The sequence below is a fragment of the Mirounga leonina genome, unplaced genomic scaffold (genome assembly GCF_011800145.1).
Source record: "Mirounga leonina isolate KUSES-001 unplaced genomic scaffold, KU_Mleo_1.0 Mir_201, whole genome shotgun sequence".
NCBI lineage: Eukaryota > Metazoa > Chordata > Mammalia > Carnivora > Phocidae > Mirounga > Mirounga leonina.
The window spans coordinates 3,835,044-3,857,514 of record NW_023270504.1 but is presented as its reverse complement, the minus strand read 5'-3'; positions in this window follow the sequence as shown (position 1 = coordinate 3,857,514).

Genomic DNA, 22,471 nt, shown 5'->3' with positions numbered 1-22,471 from the left:
GTGTCTGCCTTCAGCTCAAGTCTTGATCCCAGGGTCCTGGGATCCAGCCCTGCATCGGGCTCCCTGTTCGGCGGGAAGCCTGTTTCTCCCTCTCCCACTCCCGCCCCCTCCCCCCCGGCTTGTGTTCCCTCTCTTATTTATAAATAATAAAATCTTAAAAAAAAATAAAGTAGACAATTCAGTGGTTTTGGTGTATTCATAAAATTGTGCAACCATCACTAAAAATTTAGAACATTTTCATCACCCCATCACTCCCATTTCTACTCAAATCATAAACTCTAGGCAACCACCAATCTGCTTTCTGTCTACATGGGTTTACGTATTTCAGACATTTCATATAATTCATATATGAGCAAAGCAGTCCTTTGTTACTAGCTTCTTTCACTTAGCATGTTTCAAGGTTCATCCATGTCATAAAATGCATCAGTACTTTATTTCCTTTTATTGCTGAATAATATTCCATTGTATAATTATATCACATTTAATTTATCCATTTATCAGTTGATAGATATTTGTTTCTACTTTTTGGCTATGATGAATAGTGCTGCTCTGAACATTCATGTACAGGTTTTTGTTTGAACATATTTTCATTTCTCTTGGGTATATAGCTATGAGTGATTTGCTGGGTCAGATGATAGCTCCATGTTTAACATTTTGAGGAACTTCTAAACTCTTCCTTCCAGCACTGTATGAGGGTTCCTACTTTTTCACATCCTCCCCAACACTTGTTATTATTTGTCTTTTCATGATTGTTATACAAGGTGGATTTTTTTCCTTTCATACTTCCAGATATAATCTCTAGTGAAAAATCAATAATTACCATCTTGAGGTTCTCCTAAATTCTGAGAAAGGATAGTGCTCTGACAGAATAGTTTCTTTTTTAATTTTAATTTTTATTATTTTTTAAAGATTTTATTTATTTATTTGACACAGAGAAAGAGGGAGAGAGCACGCACAAGCAGGAGTGGCAGGCAGGGGAGAAGGAGGCTCAATCCCAGGACCCCGGGTCATGACCTGAGTGGAAGACAGACGCTTAACCATCTGAGCCACCCAGGTGTCCCTGACAGAATAGTTTCTTATCACTCAACTCTTCTGTTCAGTTTATAGTTGGGAATATTGCATTATATAATTGTTAAAGTCAAATGATTTCTAAATTTATGTACCAGCAGGAAGTGGCGAATTTACCATTACTGGACATATTTAAACAACAATGGAATGATTAGTTAGCAGAGACATTTCAAAGGCAATATATACATGGGTTGGAATAGATGGTGTTTTGGGGGCTCCAAGATCACCCCAGCTTTGGTGATTTTTACAAGACTCAATAGCAAGTTAAAATCACAGCTAAAGTTTAGCACAACATAGGCTACAGAGCAAAAGCAATAGAAAAATGTCATGCATCAGGTGGTGTTTAGAGAGGTCTAACACATATTATAAGTCCTTCCTAATCTGAAGCCACACAGGATATGTTTTATCTCTAGAAGCAAACTACAGGGACATGGGGTGGAATGTCTTTGCTCAGAGAAGCTCATTCAGGATTCAGCGTATGAGGCTTTTATGGAGGACTGGTCACATAGGCATATCCTGCTGTGCAGCAACCAAAACTCAGGACTTCAACAATGAAACCAGGTGTACATCATCAATCTGGATTTTGTGCAAAGCAAATTGATAAACTGGTATGGCACTGTGTATTGCTCTGGATGACACAATATAATCACCAGTTAGTTATGTAAAGAACACTCTGAGGACCACATTGCTGTGGGCTGGCCAAGGGTCAACCATAGTTCAAGGCTGCCTTGGAGATGTGAGGACTGAGTGACTGGACCTGACGTGTCGGCTTACCTCATGAATGGTCTCTTAAAGAGAGTTTTTATCATTCTGGAATCTTTATTAATAAGATTTACACACTAAAATTCAATATGCCCAAAGAATGGAGAACAAATTTATTGAGAAGAAAACAGATTGCAAAGAAAATAATAAGGAAGTGACTGGAATCAATAACATAAATATTAAAGGTTACAAATCAGTTTTAACCTATTTGCTTAGGAAAAAGAGTGGTAAGTAGAACTTGGATATTAATATTGTGGTATTTATTTTTTATTTTAAAAAAATTTTTATTTTTAAGATTTTATTTATTTATTTGACAGAGAGAGACAGAGGGAACACAAGCAGAGGGAGTGGGAGAGGGAGAAGCAGGCTCCCCGCTGAGTGGGGAGCCTGACACGGGGCTTGACGTGGGGCTGAATCCCAGGACCCTGGGATCATGACCTGAGCCAAAGGCAAATGCTTAACGACTGAGCCACCCAGGCGCCCCTTAAAAGTTTTTATTTTTGGGTGCCTGGGTGGCTCAGTTGGTTAAGCGACTGCCTTCGGCTCAGGTCATGATCCTGGAGTCCCAGGATCGAGTCCCGCATCGGGCTCCCTGCTCGGCAGGGAGTCTGCTTCTCCCTCTGACCCTCCTCCCTCTCATGCTCTCTGTCTCTCATTCTCTCTCTCTCAAATAAATAAAATAAAATCTTTAAAAAAAAAAGTTTTTATTTTCATTCTAGTTAGTTAACATACAGTGTTATATTAGTTTCAGGTGTACATATGGTATTTATTTTTAATTTGGGAGGACATATTAAGTCTATCTTCTACAGTAAGAAGTCTAACTTCTTCTATCTTGGTGATAGAATGACCCAGTAGGAGCCCAGACCGTAGGCATGCAGGAATAAGAGAAAAGAGCATGTAATCAGTGTCAGAAGGGGGAAACAGAAATTATATGTATCAGAAGATTAAGTGTGGACCAGATAGCAAGGTCACACTGGCCCTTTTAGGAAAGGGAAGTTTAAACAGCTAAGAGTGGAACTGCGGTATAGACGAGGAAGTGAAGATGCTTAGGAGAGGAAAAGAGCAGAAGTAGAAAGGGAAATGGGCCCACGAGTTTTGCTTTTAATTTCTCTTCCTTTTTCTGCCTTCTTCTTTTCTCTCAACAAAGATTTACAGAGGACATATCAAATAGGCACTAAGAGCACTTGAAATGTGTCCTGAACAAGGGATTTCCGAATCAGCCTGAGTCACGTGTGTCTAGATGTTTTCCTAATGTGCATTAAACCCCTGTTTGTTGAATTTGCACAAAGGGCTCTTAAAGAAAGGCCATTTACGGGGAAAGCGTGGATAGACAATAGGTTGATTTATAGCTTTGGGGAAGCCTGAATGTTTGGATTTTGACTCTGTTAACATAAGGGTGGTGGAATTTATGATGTGCTGTTTAAAATCTGAATCTCCCCTGGCAAACCCCAAGGTCACTTTCTTTACTGATGGTTTTCAACCAGCCTAACCAGTTAGATCACCTGACTTGATTATGTGACCCGAAGGAAAAAAACCCTGTTGGAAACTTCTGCTTTAGCCTCTCCTGAAGCCAAGATTCCTTGTACATATCTTGATGGTTTAAACTGGGGAGAAAGCCTATCCCACCATGAGTTTAAGGACCCAGGGGAGCTTGTGTTTATTGTTTTGAACTACTAAATTTTTGAGGTAATTTCTATGTAATAATAGATAAATAGCTAATTGATCAAGGCATGAGTTGGTCTTTTGGGTATCTGGATGAAATAAAGCTGAATGTGATGAATAGTCCCTTTATTTCATGCTTCAGAGAACATTTTTTTTACAGCTTCCCACCTCCACATTCCACACAGTATACACATTTTGGGATGGGTGAGAGGTATGCCTTATTTTGTAAGTTGGGAGAAGGGTGATTAGAATACTAGCAGACCCCAGACACGTTCCCAGGCAGGTCGGTTCCATGAGAGAAAAATAGAAGCTGAGAGACAGAAATCGGTTCTTTTAAAGCTTTTCATGCTCATGCACATCTTGGAATTCTTTAAGTTCCCACAAGGGAACATACCCCAATTTGAAGACCACTGGAGAGGAGGTGCTGTGCTGTGTTGGGAAATACTCTGAACCAGGAAACAGTGAATGTGATGAAATAAACACTTTTGAGAAGAATTCCAGTGGGTCCCTGTTGCTGACACTCAAGCTATAGTCAACCTAGAAAGGCATCATAAACCAGGGTCTGAGCTCAGTTGGGTCTCTTGTTGCTGACACTCAAGCTATAGTCAACCTAGAAAGGCATCATAAACCAGGGTCTGGGCTCAGTTGGGTCTTCATAGAAGACATCTATGTATGAACTCCATCTCCTTGCCCTTGATGCTCCTTTGCTCTGAGAAATGGAAGATGCATGTCAGCTTGCTTGGTTGTTTCTGACAACTTTTTTTTTTTCTGGAATTCCTTTGTTTTATTATGCTTGTTAATGTGGATCTTCTAATTGTTTCTTTCTTCCTCATACACATTTACCCAACATAGGACCTCTTGCCTTTCATGATATATGTTTTGAATGGCAACTCTGGATATAGTTAGCCAACTTAAGACATTTCAAGATGTGAGTCTATAAGGGCTATTTAATGTTTTACTATCACTGCCCATGCACAATCACATTTTAACATCGTTCTTTCAGTTTTATTGAGATATAATTGACATATAGCACCATAATAAGTTAATATCATTTCATAGATACACAAAAAAAGAAAAAGGAAAAAAATTGTTTGTGATGAGAACTCTTAGGATCTATTTTCTTACAACCTTTAAATATACTATACCATTTAAAAAAATCTTATCAATCCAATTGAGAGCTGACTCTTAATAAAGGACATAGTAGAACTCCTTCTCTGGGGATGCCTGGGTGGCTCAGTTGGTTAAGTGTCTGACTTTGGCTCAGGTCATGATCCCAGGGTCCTCGGATCAAGTCCCACATTGGGCTCCTTACTTAGCGGGAAGCCTGCTTCTCCCTCTGCCTGCTGCTTCCCCTGCTTGTGCTCTCTCTCTCTCTCTCTAATAAATAAATAAAAAAAAAAAAAAAAAGAAAAGAGAGAAAGAAAAAAAAAAGAACTCCTTCTCTGTTATCTTTACAGTTCCTGAGGTTTTGGTAAACTCTCATGGCTTCAGTTGCCATCTATGCATCTGTAACAAAGATGCTGAAAGTGATTCTTCCTTTTGAATCAGAATCAGGGACTAGTGTTGAAAGCTGAGGCAAAGAACCAAGAAAGACATTTTAAAGATAGTCACCCATTTCGCGGCTAGATTCCACCCCTGGGGTTACCAACAGATAGCAGGATGAGCTTTATTCATATCAGCTTTCACCCTACCCCAACTCCAATCTACAGAAGAGGGCTGGGGAGTGGTAGGGAAAAGGATATGGAGTCAGAGTTGCCCATAGCCACGTGGTCCTTGCTTCCTTCGCAAAACTAAGCGAGAGAGAAGACTCCAATAGAAACACTGAGAGAGCTTGGGATGCCTGCAACAAGGAGACTGACATTTCTTCTCCAGATGAAACTTAGAGTTGTTAGCATGACAGTGAGAGGCAGCCTTGGAGTGGTCACAACTCTCACTGTTTGGCATGGCAGGGACATGTGTTCTTGGACCTTTAGCTGGCCCCAAAACATTGTTGGTCAGGTGAGGGGATCCTAGCCGTAAAAAGCTGGAGGAAATGGGTGGGGGTAGATTGAGGAGGAATTGATCAAATGAAAGCCAGATCTCACGTCAGTATGGTGGAGGAAATAATGGAACTGACTCTTACTGACCCAATCCCCCACCAGCCACTACTTTCGGTTTCTCAAGCCAAAATTCTAGCAAGAAATGGAGGGTAGGGAAGTTTTGAATTAGACATGTGACTGCATTTTTTGACTGGACTGGACTAAGTCTTCATAACTGAAAGTGAGGAATCCAAATGGAGATCATGGACTCTGTCCATAACATGTTGTTACAGGACATGAAAAGGGAATTCATGAAGTATTAGGTATTTATTTTTTGTATTTTAGCCAAGTCACACATTATGTTTTTATAATTGAGATCTTCACATAATTTGTATTCTACTGACAGTAGTGAGATAAAAAATTAACATAAAATGTAATTTTCACATAATATATACAGTTGTTTGGGCCAAAAGTGTAAATTAAGGTAAACATAAAAATAAAGCTATCAACATTAAAAAAAAAAAAAGAATTCAGCAGAACATGATTGAAAGCACTGATTTGAGCGGAAATTTTTTTCATATTTGCACCTCATTGAGATTCATATAAGCTGGTTACTGGCTGATGACTCCAAAATTTACATCTCTAGCTCCCTTTCCATATTCTCAGTGGCATCCTGGGCATCTCCACTAGGCATCACCACACCAGATTCTGTACAAAGACCATATATGGTAGTTCATTAGTAGGGGTTCAGGAGCCAGACTGACGGGGTTCATTCCTGGTTCTACACTTTGCTAGCTCTGTAATCCTTGGCAAGTTATTTAATCTCTCTGTGCTTTATTTTTTTATTTTTTATTTTTCAAAGATTTTATTTATTTATTTGAGACAGAGAGAATGAGAGAGAGAGAGCATGAGAGGGAGGAGGGTCAGAGGGAGAAGCAGACTCCCCGGCGAGCAGGGAGCCCGATGCGGGACTCGATCCCAGGACTCCAGGATCATGACCTGAGCCGAAGGCAGTCGCTTAACCAACTGAGCCACCCAGGCGCCCCTAATCTCTCTGTGCTTTAATTTCTTCATTTGTGAAGTGTGGATAATAATATATTCCTTGTAGGATTGTTATAAGGACTAAATTATTTATATTGGCTGGCACTTGATAGAACAAAACAAATAGTAGAGCAAGGATTTCAACCCAGTTTTATTCAATTCCAGAATTCATGCTGTCAATCACTGAGATATATTCATAATTACATATAGAAATGACAATATTTTGACATATAGGACAGTAAAATATATTGTTAAAATTAATTTCAATTAATTTCAGCTGTTTCATCTTGTTTTTTTAACATAGTTACTAGAAAATTGAAAATTGCTTATGTGTGACTCACATTCTATTTCTGCCGGACGGTGCTGCTCAGAACCTTATCATTATCTGAAATTTTCTTGCCTTCAGAATCTCAAACATCTCACTCACCAAATACAATCTCTTTCCTTGCATTTTGCCTAAAATGGTCTCAATTAGCTCCTCAACTTATGCACAGAGACACCCAGTCCATCAGTTGACTTAATAAACTCCTATTCATCCTTGAGGGGCAAATCAGTTATCACTTCCTCCTTCTTTGACTTCTTTAATTAGGTCACAGTCCCTGTTATCGCATTCTTTAAATATCATACATTCAGTCCTTTCTGTCTTATTCCTTTTTATAGTTCCAATTTTCTGTTTATTTGTGCAATTATTTGATTACTGTCTGAGTCCTCCACTAGAATGTAAAATCCCTAAGGGGGCAAACTGTATCTGTTTTGACTCAACAGCAATTCCCCAGTGTCTACCACAGCACTGAGACCATAGTAAGTATTCAAAAAGATAAATATTCAGTGAATAAATATTCTCACTCACTCATTTCCCAACTCACAGGGCCTAAGACTCTGCTGACACTAATATTGTATATATTGTCCCTATTCATCCATCCTCTCCTAACTATTCAGACACCTGTCCAGATTAGACACCCTGATTAATTACTGCAGTGGTTTCTTGGAAGTATCAAATTCCTCATCCCTCTGTCCTCTTACTGCATCTCACTGGTTGTAACTCTGGGTAAACCCGATGCTCTGCTCTCTATTTTTTTTACACCTGGGTAGCCTTTTTCTAAGCCCTGGTGGAGAAAAAGAAACCAGGTATATTGGTACCATTCTAAATTCATAAACTCTAGGGGTGCCTGGGTGGCTCAGTTGGTTGGGCTACTGCCTTCGGCTCAGGTCATGATCCTGGAGTCCTAGGATCGAGTCCCACATCGGGCTCCCTCCTCAGCGGGGAGTCTGCTTCTCCCTCTGACCCTCCCCCCTCTCTCATGCTCTCTCTCTCTCATTCTCTCTCTTCAAATAAATAAATAAAATCTTAAATAAATAAATAAATTCATAAACTCTAAACTTGACTCTTTGGCAAACCCAAATGGCCTTCATACTTCTTGGCAATTCTACTTTATGTTGATGTAGAATTTCTGTCCCATTGGTTTTTAAAAAATTTTTTTAATTGTGAAATATCATTCATACAAAACTTTAAATATAACATATATATAAAGCTTAATAATAAAAAGCATCCATATATCCACCATTCTGTTTAAGAAATAGAATATTATGAGTATCTTTAAGAAAGCATGACCATATAATTTTTTTTCTTTAAATGGGGACACTTTTAAGAGTGAAAGGGTGTGCTAGATGAGCAGAATACAATGGCAGGAGGTGTAAACCAGGACTTTCCCAGGTAAATCAGGACAGGTGGTCACCCTATTTAAAGGCCTCCTGTGTGCCTCACTCAGATTGTGTATTCCTCTACTCTGAATTTCATGGTATCTTATTTTTTGTTTTGTTATAGTATATATGTATTCCTAAACAATGTTTTTTTTTTTTAGATTTTTTTTTTTTTTAATTTGAGAGAGAGAAAGAGAGAGAGCACATGAGAGGGGGGAGGGTCAGAGGGAGAAGCAGACCCCCTGCTGAGCAAGGAGCCCGATATGGGACTCGATCCCGGGACTCCAGGATCATGACCTGAGCCGAAGGCAATCGCTTAACCAACTGAGCCACCCAGGCACCCCTTTCTTTTTTCTTTTTTTTCTTTTCTTTTCTTTTCTTTTTTTTTTTTAAGTAGGCTCCACGCTGGGCAGGGCTTGAACTCACAACCCTGAGATCAAGACATGAGCTGAGATCAAGTCAGATGCTTAACTGACTAAGCCACCCAGGCGCCCCAATGTTGTTTCATTTTACCTGTTTTTAAGCATACTATAAGTTGAATCATACTACATAAATTATTCTGATATTTGTTTATCTTATGCAACAGTGTTTTTGAGATTTATCCATGTGATGTGAGTATCTGTAGTTCATTCAGATTTTTCTACTTTATTCCATGGATGAATATACCAAAACTTACAAATTCTGTGGTTGATTGACATAAGACAGTTTTTAGTTGAGGCTATTACAGTGTTGTTAAGTATATTCTTGGATTGTGTCCTAATGGTCATGTGCAAAACTTTGGGTTATGACCTAGGGCTTTAGCTTATGTGCATGTTCAACTTTACTCTGCAGAGCAAAACTACTTTAGAAAGTGGTTGTACCAATTCCCACCAGCATTGTGTGAAAGTTCTTATTATTCCACATCCTCACCAACACTTGGTATCATCAGATTAAAACAGTTTTGCAAATCCAGTGTCTAAGAAATACTATCTCATTATTATTATTATTTGTTAAGATTTTATTTACTTGAGAGAGAGAGCATGAGACGGGGGAGGATCAGAGGGAGAGCGAGAAGCAGACTCTCTGCTGAGCAGAGAGCCTGACATGGGGCTCGATCCCGGGACTCCTCCAGGATCGTCACCTGAGCTGAAGGCAGACTCTTAAACGACTGAACCACTCGGGTGCCCCTATCTCATTAAGTTTTTAATTTGCATTCCTTCATTCCTAATCAGGTTGAACATTTTTTTTCATATGTTTATGGTTCTTATTCTATGAAATGCTTTTTGCCCATTTTTCTATGCATTTGTTTTTCTTTCTTATTTGTAGAAATTCTTTATGTATTCTGGATATTAATCCTTCCAGTTGTATGATTTGCAGATATTTTCCTTTTGCTTATCTTTCACTTACTTTATAATGTCTTTTGATAAATAGATGTTCTCAATCTTCATGTGATTCAATTTATTAATCTTTTCTTTTGTTGAGTGTTTTTTATGTGTTATTTAAGAAACACTTGCCTGCTTTAAAGTCTTAAAATATTTTCTTATTTTGTCTTCCAAAAGTTTTATAATTTTGTCTTTCATATTTAAGGCTATAATTTGCCTAGAACTTTTTAGTCTCTGTACCATTTACTTGGGAGCCATGCTTTCTTCGCTGATCTGCAGTGCTGTTCTTTCGTAAGTCATGATTCTATATATTCAAGGGACTTTTTTCTGGGCTCTCATTGTTTTTTAATATGTAATATATTATTTGTTTCAGGTGGGCTCTCTTTTTTATTTCATTGATCCACTTTTTAAAAAATCTTATAGCTAATATACATTTTAAAAGTATTTGACTGTGGCTGGCCCTTTGTTCTTCAATAATACCTTTAGAATCAGTTTGTCAAGTTATAAATTAATCTTAAGGATTTTAGAGATATTGATCCTTCTTATACAAAAGCAGGGTATATCACTACTTTTTAGGCTTTCCCTACTATATCTCAGTAAGTTTTATAATTTTCTCCCAAAAGAGTTTGTACATTGTTTGATTTATTCCTAATCACTTGAAATTTTTATAAAATGTATCTTTTTGGGGGTATATTTCCCCCAACTTTTTATTATGAAAAACTTTCAAACACACAGGAAAAAAGAAATAACATAATGCATATCTATATGTCTTCCACCTAGATTCAGTCACTGTTAATTTTGTCATATTTAATGTCTGTGTGTATAATTTTTTGTTGTGCCATTTCCACGAACTTTGCAAGTGTGTAGCCGTCATTTAAAACTAGGAAATCTCGGGCACCTGGGTGGCTCAGTTGGTTAAGCGACTGCCTTCGGCTCAGGTCATGATCCTGGAGTCCCTGGATCGAGTCCAGCATCGGGCTCCCTGCTCCGCAGGGAGTCTGCTTCTCCCTCTGACCCTCCCGACCCTCCCCCCTCTCATGCTCTCTCTCTGTCTCTCTCTCAAATAAATAAATAAAATCTTTAATAAATAAATAAATAAATAAAACTAGGAAATCTCTTCAAAAAACAAAATACTAGGAAAACTAATTTTATGGTTACATGAAGACATTCTAAGCAAATTTTGTATTTTCTAGGTATTCACAACTGCTCATTTCTTTCCCTCTGTTTTGTCTTGACCAAACTGTAGTCAGGCTTCTAGTTCCCTAATAGCTCCTAACTCTGCTTGTCCCAAGACTCAGCAACACATGTAGAAAAAGTGGAACATGCACCTGCTTATTAGCTTCTCGTGACAGTTGGCTGACTATAGTGAGACCCTTTTCCCGTCAGACCCCATTGGTCCTTCCTCTTGGTTATCCAGTTTATCCATAAAAGATTCTGCACATCTCTGCTTCTCTTCTTTTACCCTATAAAAGAAAAATAATTTTCTGTTTGATTTTTAGATGCTTGCAGATTTCTGAGATAAGAGTGCTCTCCCTACTACAATAGTCTTTCTTTCTGATTAAAGTGTCTCCCTACCTAAGTCTGGGTTTGTTTTGATTTGACATTTCCCTGCCCCAGACCTGGAATCAGCCATTTTTCCATTTAAAAGGAAATTATTCCTTTTAGTGTATACTTTTTTTATTGTCTCTGTGTGTGTGTTCAGGCTTTTTTTAATCTAACCATATGAAAGTAAGTTGCATGACACTTCACCTATAAATATCTCAGCAAGCATCTCTTAGGAATAAGGAGAATCTTCCTCATAACCACAATCTGTTACCCCACCCAAGAAAATTAACTATAATTCTATAATACCTTCTGATATCTAGTCCATATTCAAATTTCCCCAAGTGTCAACATGGCCTTTTATTGCTAGTTTTGTTTGTTTGTTTGTTTTTCTCCTCTACCCAGAATCCAATCAAGGTTCATGCATTATATTTGGTTGTTTGGTCTTTTGGGTCACTTTTAATTTAGAACATTTGCCTCACCTTCTTTCTTTCTTTGTTCTTCATGACATTGGCTCTTAAAAAACTATACATAACTATTTTACATATATCATAGGATAAAGCAAATAAGAAAATATATCAAGAGTAAAGTGTAAGACAAATAAGATACAAAAGGATAAGAAATAAGAAATAAGATAAAAAAAATAAAATGAGAGAAAACAGTAATTTTAAATTTGAACTGGCAATATCAATATCAATTCATGATTTAAAAACTGCATCACTTCCCAATTTGGTTCACTAGAGTGGCCCAGAAGCAATGATACTCTAGTAGCATTGAGCACACTGGGTGTCCAGATTATAGTTTCTAAATACTATTCCCCCCAAAAGGAATCATTGGCTTTTAATTGAAAAAATGGGTGATTTCAGGTCTGACACAGTGAAATACAATGTATGCAAAGAACATCTTGTTATGACCCTGAGACTAGATTTCCTAGTTTTAAATTATGGCTCTACTGCTTGCAAATTTTTGTGGAAATAGGAAAAAAAATATTAACTTCTCTTGTGTTTCGATATCTTAATCTATAAAGTAGGAGATAATCATAATACTTAGTTCATAGAGCTTTTGCAGAGGATTGAATGGCAATACTTGCAAAGTTGTCAGAATGGTAAATGGAACATAATAAGTGCTCAAGAAATAATAGGTGTTATTGTCATTATTTTCATTAACACCATTCAGACTTCCTATTGTTCTTATCATAAAAACCAAAATCTTTAACAAGGCCTGTAAGACCCTGCCTTATCTCTCCCTTTCTACCTTATTATGTTTACTGCATACCATTCTTCCCTTTGCTTTCAAAATATGAACCACATTTATGAATGTGCCATATTTTCATTTCCTGTGTTGCTGCACAAAAGCTTTTTACTTTTGATGAAATCCAGTCTACCTATTTTTTCTTTTGTTATTTGTGCTTTCTGTGTCATATCTAAGAATTCCTTGACAAATTTGAGGTCATGAAGATTTATCCCTGTTTTATTCTTAATTTTATAGTTTGAGGTCTTATATTTAGGTCATTGATCCATTTTTCAAAAAAGATTTTATTTATTTATTTTAGAGAGAGAGAGAGCACATGAGCAGAGGGAGGGGCAGAGGATGAAGGGGAGAGAGAATCTCAAGCAGACTCCCTGCTGAGTGTGGAACCTGACACAGGGCCAGTCTCACAACCCTGAGATCATGGCCTGAGCCAAAATCAAGAGTCAGATGCTCAACTGACTGAGCCACCCAGGGGACCCTGTCATTAATCCATTTTAAATTAAGTTTCCAATGTGCTATGAAGTAGGGGTACAACTTCATTCTTTTGCAAGTGAATATCCAGTTGTCCCAGCATCACTTGTTGAAGAGACAACATTTCCCCATTGAATGGCCGTGGCACCTTTGTTGAAAATCAATTGGCTGTAAATGTATGGGTTATTTCTGGATTCTCAATTCTATTCCATTGGTCAATATGTCTATCTTTATGACAGTATCACACCCTTTTGATTACTGTAGCTTTGTGTAGTAAGTTTCAAAATGTAGAAACATGAGTCCCCAACTTTGTTCTTTTTGAATACTACTTTAACTCTTCACAGCCCCTTGCAATTCCATATAAATTTTAGGATTGGCTTTTCCACATCTGCAAAAAAGGGACATGTATCACTTTTGCTCATAACTTATTGGCCAGAACTATTAACTTGGTCCAATCTAACCTCAATTTAATCCTATGTGTCAGAAAGAAGGGGAGAATCATATATTAGTGAGCAGCACCAATAGCCGTGAATCTTACTATTTTTAAATCAAGAGAGTTGCCCTGTCACTCTAGGAGGGGACCAACACCCAATTTATTTAAATGACACTCATATATTCTCTTTACTGACTACTTTTCCTAACCTCTTCTCGCTAAGTCAGAAACTATGAAAGGTATGAGATTTTAAGCTGCTTGCAAGCTAACACATTATGTTGCCATAGGGTTTTATATACACACTGGCAGAAAACAGGAGACCTCTGTGTCAGAGACAAACACCGTGTACTCACAGTGAAGGCAGCAACCAAGGTAACATCATAGATAGCTCTGGTTTTCTGAGCCCCAGTCCTCACAGAGCAACACAGGGAGGGCCAGATGGTGCCTACACATGCTTTTGGGGTGCAATAAAGAAGATGAGGTCCAAGTTTCAGAGACTCTGATCTTTATAGTGCTGCTGGCAAATCTACCTTATCCTACCTTCTAGAAAAAGACATTATTTTATTATCTTGGAATGTAAGTAAAAGTTTCTGGGGAAGTTATCTGTAAATTTTACAGAGGGAGTCACCATTTTGATCTTTACTTATCTGGGAATGCAAATTCATTTGCTCCCGGGGGAGTGCCTGTCTCTGTCTTTGGAGGGCTGTCTGTCTGTACAAGCATTCCTGGACAGATAGTCCTGGGGCACATTTGCTAAACATGTAGCAGTGCTACAGATTATGGAAAATTGTCTTTCAACATCTCTTAAGATGCCCCCTTCAAAGTTCTGGTTTTGAACATTCCACTGTACTTGCCTTAAAAGAAATCTCATTCTTTTTTTTTTTTTTTTTAAGATTTTATTTATTTGAGAGAGAGAGAGAATGAGAGATAGCACGAGAGGGAAGAGGGTCAGAGGGAGAAGCAGACTCCCTGCTCAGCAGGGAGCCCAATGTGGGACTCGATCCCGGGACTCCAGGATCATGACCTGAGCCGAAGGCAGTTGCTTAACCAACTGAGTCACCCAGGCGCCCCAAAAGAAATCTCATTCTTTCCAACTGTTTCAATTGTGAAGACTCCCAAATTAAGTCCTGCTAATTTCCTCAATATCAAAACACTGTGGGTGAAAAAGTGTTCAATCACAATATTTTGGCAAAAAGCACAATGATAGATGGTGTACAGGACAATAATCTTGAGGTAAGGGGCACCTGGGTGGCTCAGTCGTTAAACGTCTGCCTTTGGCTCAGGTCATGATCCCAGGGTCCTGGGATTGAGCCCCACATCAGGCTCCCTACTCCTCAGGAAGCCTGCTTCTCCCTCTCCCACTCCCCCTGCTTGTGTTCCCTCTCTCGCTGTGTCTTTCTCTGTCAAATAAATAAAATCTTTAAAAAAAAAAATAATCTTGAGGTAAATGAGGAGATAGGAAACCTCCACATCTCTCACAATTTATTTTATAGAGCCTATTATATTAGATATTAGGAATTGTATTGAATATTACCATTTGTATAAAAAAGGGAGTAAAGAAGTAATACATATGTAATTTCTTATGTATACAGGTATCAATGTAATTTTTGCATTTTGTACCATATGAATAGACTATTTAAAATTTTTTTAAATATATCCTGCGAAGCATATATTCTATAATGATTCAGAATAGAGATAAGGTAATCTTCATATTGTTGAATGGTTTCTTTGTATCCATGTTCTTCCATTTCCTTTTCTTGGACCCAAGATGATGGTAGTGAGGGAACAAGTGTGAAAAGGATATTTTTGAAGTATCCTGGCAATGTCTTCAAAATTCTGAGGGAATTTCATTTCCAACACAAAATTCTGTACCTAGCTGAATGATCAATCCAGTGTAAAGTTAGAAAATCATTTTCATCAATTATATCAGTTAGTGCTATAGATGAGTTTAAAGCTTTTTTTTGGGTTCAAAATGATATTCACCACTTTACACTTACTAGGATGGCTATGATTTTAAAAAAAGAAACAACAAAAAAACCCTGAAAAGCGTTGGTGAAAATGTGGAGAAATTGCTATACATTGCTGATGGGCATTTAAAATAGTGCAGCCAATACAAAAACAGTCTGGCCATTCCTGTAAAAGGTAAACACAGAATTACCATATGACTCAGCAATTCCACTAATAAGCCTATTCCCAAAGGAACTGAAAGTAGAAACTTAACCAGATACTTGGAAGCTGCTTTTCACTGCAGCATTATTCACATTAGACAAAAGGTAGAAATAATCCAAATGTCCCGCGACAGAAGAATGGACAAACAAAATATGGCATATACATACAATGGGATATTATTCAACCATAAAAAAAGAATGGTGTTCTGACACATGCTACAACATGGATGAGCCTTGAAAACATTATGCTAAATGAAATAAGCTAGGCACCAAAAAATAAATATTATATGATTCCAGTTACATAAGATATCTAGAATGGGTAAATTCCTAGAGACAGAAAGTAGATTAGAAGTTACCAGAGGCTAGAGGGAGGCGGTGAGCAGTTATTACTTAATGGTTACAATTTCTGTTTGAAGTGATTAAAAAGTTATGGAAATAGATAGTAATAACAGAAGCACATTGTTCTGAATGTGATTGAGGCCATGAATTGTATACTTAAGAATGGTTAAAATAGCAAATATTATGTTACATATATAATGAACTACAATTAAAAAATAATAATAATGTAAAATTCCAAAAGCCATTGAATTGTGTAAATAGGTGAATTCTATGGCATGTGAATTATATACAATATAGCTACTTTAAAGAAAGGACATTCACAATTTCAACCTTGCTGAAAAGAGATAACTCTGCATGTGCTAGTAAGAACAGTTTGTACATAAGATAAGGTTGATGTATAATTATTTAATAAATGCATGTAAGCTAGCCTGTCTTGAAATCCAAAAAACAATAAAGGAAATACAAAACCAGTAATTGAGGATAGAGCTGTTCCTCAGATCAACTGTCAACTCTTCCAAAACACTACTAGAAAAACCTGTTAATCAGGCAAAACTTTGTTAGAATAAGTGCAGTAAGGAAGAATACCACCTTGATAGTCTTAGTAATGCTTCAGAAGAGTGAAGTCAGAGGAAGATATTTGTAAGGTTTTAGAGCCTTGAGTTAAGCAGCTGCCTTCGCTCAGGTCATGATCCCAGCATCCCAGGATCGAGTCCCGCGTCAGGCTCCTTGCTAAGCGGGGAGCCTGCTTTCTCCCTCTGCCTGCTACTCCCCCTGCTTGCGCTGGCTCTCTGTCTCTCCCTCTCTCTCTGACAAATAAATAAATAAAATCTTTTTTTTTTAATTTAAAAGATTTTATTTCTTTTTCTACAGAGAGAAAGAGACAGTGAGAGAGGGAACACAAGCAGGGGGAGTGGGAGAGGGAGAAGCAGGCCTCCCGCCGAGCAGGGAGCCCGATGTGGGACTCGATCCCAGGACCCCGGGATCACCACCCGAGCTGAAGGCAGACGCCTAACGACTGAGCCACCCAGGCTCCCAATAAATAAAATCTTAAAAAAAAAAAAAGAAAGGAAATTGATTGGGATTGGACAAAATTTGTGGTATAATAGTTTAGATTGGTGGATAGAGTGAGATGAGGATCTTGAAGTGAGTCATGATAAGTAAACTATTACTTGATAAGTAAGTTTTTTGTCCATGTGGTTGATCTGTTGTCCTAATAGAAAAGCTGTGTGCCTCCAAAAACAGACACATAGATCAGTGGAACAGAATAGAGAGCCCAGAAATGGACCCTCAACTCTATGGTCAACTAATCTTTGACAAAGCTGGAAAGAATGTCCAATGGAAAAAAGACAGTCTCTTCAACAAATGGTGTTGGGAAAATTGGACAGCCACATGCAGAAGAATGAAACTGGACCATTTCCTTACACCACACACAAAAATAGACTCAAAATGGATGAAAGACCTAAATGTGAGACAGGAGTCCCATCAAAATCCTAGAGGAGAACACAGGCAGCAGTGACTTCTTCCTAGAAACATCGTCAAAGACAAGGGAAGCAAGGGCAAAAATGAACTATTGGGACTTCATCAAGATAAAAAGCTTTTGCACAGCAAAGGAAACAGTCAACAAAACCAAAAGACAATCGGCAGAATGGGAGAAGATATTTGCAAATGACATATCAGATAAAGGGCTAGTATCCAAAATCTATAAAGAACTTATCAAACTCAACACCCAAAGAACAAATGATCCAATCAAGAAACGGGCAGAAGACATGAACAGACATTTCTCCAAAGAAGACGTACAAATGGCCAACAGACACATGAAAAAATGGTCCACATTACTTGGCATCAGGGAAATACAAATCAAAACCACAATGAGATACCACCTCACATGTTCAGAATGGCTAAAATTAACAAGTCAGGAAACGACAGATGTTGATGGGGATGCGGAGAAAGGGGAACCCTCCTACACTGTTGGTAGGAATGCAGGCTGGTGCAGCCACTCTGGAAAACAGTATGGAGGTTCTGCAAAAAGTTGAAAATAGAGCTACCCTACAACGCAGCAATTGCACTACTGGGTACCCCAAAGATACAAAAGCAGTGATCTGAAAGTGCACCTGCACCCCAATGTTTATAGCAGCAATGTCCACAATAGCCAAACTATGGAAAGAGCCCAGATGGCCATTGACAGATGAATGGATAAAGAAGATGTGGTATATACAATGAAATACTACTCAGCCATCAAAAAAAAAAAAAAGAAAAAGAAAAAGAAAGAAATCCTGCCATTTGCAACGACATAGGTGGAATTAGAAGGTATTATGCTAAGTGAAATAAGTCAAACAGAGAAAGACAATTATCATATGATCTCACTTGTATGTGGAATTTAAGAAACAAAACAGAGGATCATAGGGGAAGAGAGGGAAAAATAAAATAAGACAGCATCAGAAAGGGAGACAAACCATAAGAAACTTTTAATCATAGGAAACAAAGGGTTGCTGGAGAGGAGGGGGTTGGGGGATGGGGTAACTGGGTGACAGGCATTAAGGAGGGCAGTTGATATAATGAGCACTGGGTGTTATATGCAACTGATGAATCACTGAACTCTACCTCTGAAACTAATACACTGTATGTTAATTGAATTTAAATTAAAAATTTTTTTTTAAATTTGAAAATCCAAAATAATCTTGCAAACCACATTTACAGTTTGTATTTAAACAAATAAATGAAGATCCTGGGGGTAAATGCAAAATGCAAAGTTAATTGAAAGAAAAATGATGAAGAAACAGCATTATTAATACACACAATTCTATTACGTACGTGTTAGTAGATGATGTTCTCTGCTTCTCTACAACTGTGGAGCTATAGGGTTGAATTGTTAAATGTACTCCGTATGAGCACCAAGAACCAGAAAGACTTTACTGTCATCCTTTGATGTCACATCAAAAATTTCCAGAGTGTTTAGACGGAAAGGCTGAATATACAAACAGACAATAGCCAGACTACACATAAAAATAGAGCTCTGACCCACAATCTGTAGCAACTAGCATAGGAAATTAACCCATTATCTACAGTAATCAGCCCAGGAAGTCAATTTACTTTCTGTAAAGTCAGACTTGTAGGAAGTCAAATCACCATATCTAGGGAACAGTCCAGGAAGCCAAACAATAACACAATAACCCTGGTAACAATCAGCCCCAAATGTCTAGGGCTTGAATAATACCTGATAGCTTTCCTAATTTTTGCCCCTCCTACCCCTCCTCACCACCCATTTCCAATGTAGGACCGAATAGAGAAAGCCAAATCATATAACCAATCACATAGGATGTTCCACTTCTAGTTAGTCTACCTATAGCTTCCCCACACCAACACCCTCCAATCAAGCCACACCCAAAGTCATCCCTTTTTTTCCACTATGAAGCTTCCCTATTCCTTTGCCTGCCTTTGAGTTTCTGCCAAACACAAGTGATGGTGATTTTCTGGCTATATAGCAGGCTCAGAATAGCCTTAGCTTGTTCTCATTTGGGTAGTTTTTGTTTGTTTTTGCAAGACCATTATTATCTTCATCAGAAATATCTTTTAGTTTTCATCCTTTGCTATTCAACACTTGCTCTGGGAAAGACTGACTAACATCCTAGAATATGTAATATTGTCAGTGCTCAGCTGCCTTCATATTCTAGGGAGCATTTCTGAAACTGCTTTGGTCATTGCACGATGAGTAATCATAAAGATTTTAGAGAGGAAAGGCTGGGTCCTGGGATTCTCTTCATCTTTAATTAGGTTTATCTTTTCCACCCCAGTAATATTATTTATAGTTTTTTTGTTTTTTGCTTTTTTTTTTAAGAGAGAGAAAGGGCATGAGCAGGGACGGGTAGGGGCAGAGGGAGAGGGAGAGAGAGAGACTCTCAAGCAGGCTCTGTGCCCAGTGCAGAGCACAGCGCAAGGCTCTCATGACCCTGAGACCATGACCTTAGCCGAAATCAAGAGTCAGCTGTTGGGGCACCCGGGTGGCTCAGTCACTTAAGCGTTCTAGGGTCCTGGGATCAAGCCCCACTTTGGGCTCCCTGCTCAGCGGGGAGCCTGCTTCTCCCTTTCCTTCCTGCTTGTGCTCTCTCTTGCTATCTCTGTCTCCATCTCTCTCTCTCAAATAAATAAAATCTTAACAAAAAAAGTTGCTTAAAGGACTGAGCCACCCAGGTGCTCCTATTTATAGCTATTTTTAAAAAGAAACTTCCGAGGCTTTTTGTCCTCAGCTGTTACTATTCCATACATCACCTTTCTGCAAGGAAAGATGATGTATGGAATTCAAGATCTGATCTTGAAGTCTGGCCACCTCTCTTGATTCATGTTATTGTTCAATCTGAAGCAAGAGGCTCTGTCAGCACGAGCAGGTGGCAATAGCAAAATGGCTGCTTTGGGGAAGATAGAGAATGGAGGCAATTAGGTGTAAGATTACAAATCTTCAACTTCTGTATATACTTTTTCTTAAACCAGATTTGCCTGTGAACTTGGCTGTATAGTGAAGACATCATGCTGGTTTTCAGATTTTATGCAGGTCCTATCTTTCCAGCTCCCCTTTGGCATCTGCTCTCCTCTTGTATGAACTTACTATAGTGTGGTTGCTTGGAGGAGAGGAAAGCTCCGGGGCAGAAGAATGGATACACTTTGAAACACAGTGTCAGCTATTGAGGAAGTAAATGACTCAAGTGATAGAGTAACACACCCTTTGCAAATCAAATGTTCCTCAGTTCTTTGCTTTCAACAAAATTGAAGGAAGCTCTAAAGAAGATGACAGCCAAAATTACGTTAAAAATAAGCATTTGATGATTGATAACTACGTAATTTTGAGCATGTGCCTGAGAAAAAGTTCAAATAATTGAATAATATCACTATAATAAAACTCCTTCCGGGGCGCCTGGGTGGCTCAGTTGGTTAAGCGACTGCCTTCGGCTCAGGTCATGATCCTGGAGTCCCGGGATCGAGTCCCGCATCGGGCTCCCTGCTGAGCAGGGGGTCTGCTTCTCCCTCTGACCCTCCTCCCTCTCATGCTCTCTGTCTCTCATTCTCTCTCTCGCAAATAAATAAAATCTTAAAAAATAAAAAATAAATAAATAAAAAAAACCCTCCTTCCATTCCCACCTAATTATTTATGCTATGAGTTGTCAAATAAAAACAAATGCAGACAGGAAAGGAGGGATTTTTTTTTTTTTTTTTCAAAAAGACTATTGTGATGGGGGAGGAAGATACTGCAAAAGAGAGAACAGGTCACAGTAGTAAACAAGGTCAGAAGGAGCAGGGTGTAGAGGAATGGGATTGGCAGAGGGCACACTGAGCAGGTGGCATGATTGGACAGTTTTTCTTGGTGGTCAGCCAATTCTGCGAGGGCCATTAAAGAGATTGTTCCACACTGCAATGCTTGCCTAAGCTGAAGGGTAGGCTAAAGTTCAGAGGCCTGGGGGAAGGAGAGAAGCCTAAGGAAAATTTGGTCAAGTCAGATTGGTGGCATTTTGTTCAGATTGGTCAGTGCAAACAATTCAGCTATCATTTATGAGAGAAAGAATGGGAATTTGGAGGGTCTGTCTGGCTTTGTCATAGGTAAAAGGCTCATCAGTGAGTCTTAACTAAGTCATATGGGGAAGGATAGCTTTTGGCAGTATGCCGTTGCTTGAAACCCAAAAGAGTGGGGGATTTTTTTAACGATAGCTATTTTCTAGGACGACTCAGGTAAAGTTCAACATTGCCAAAGGTTCACACAGAATTGATGCTGAACCCTAAACCATTTTCTTACTAAGTCATAATCATCCGCGGGTACATGAATTAAAAAAACAAAAGAGCATCCATGTCACTAATATATATATATATTCCCAATAAAATTTTACTTCCATGTTGGAGTGACCACAATCTCAGCTATTGGTGAGTGTTAGGTTCAGGACTGATAGACTTTCTAGATACATGTTTCCATGTTATAAATGCTTATTCCATGCACACTACTCCATTCTGCAGTATCCTCAGTTAAAATGTTGCATCCTGATAGTTTTATCTAAGGATCCAAGACAGCAGCTGCTGGTTTGTTTGTTGTTTTTTTTTTCAACAAAATAGCCCAATTTCTTTATACTGTAATGCTGGACTTCTGTAGTGAATTGCACACCTCCATTGGGACCTTGTACAGTTTGATTAGTGAGGGACCTCAGTGGGGTGGCAAATCAAATAATTACGGTATCCTTCCATGCCCCCAAGAGGGCATTAGAGAAGCTATGAGAATCAGCCTTTGTTTCAAGTAGTGGTCTTTGAGTTCTTGGCTCTTTTCCTTCTCTCTATCAGTGGTTTTATATCCAACAATGCTGTAAGTAGCAACCATGAGATGGTATTTTTGGCCTTTTCCCCCTCAGCTGCTTCTCTTCGTCAACACTAGCAGCTGGCATTTCATCAGTTCTTAATGACTCAGGTCAATGTTTTTATTTTATTTTATTATTTTTTAAGATTTTATTTATTTATTTGACAGAGAGAGAGAGAGAGCGAGAGAGGGAACACAAGCAGGGGGAGTGGGAGGGGGAGAAGCAGGCTTCTTGCTGATCATGGAGCCCAACTTGGGGCTCGATTCCTGGACCCTGGGATCATGACCTGAGCCGAAGGCAGACACTTAATGACTGAGCAGCCCAGGCA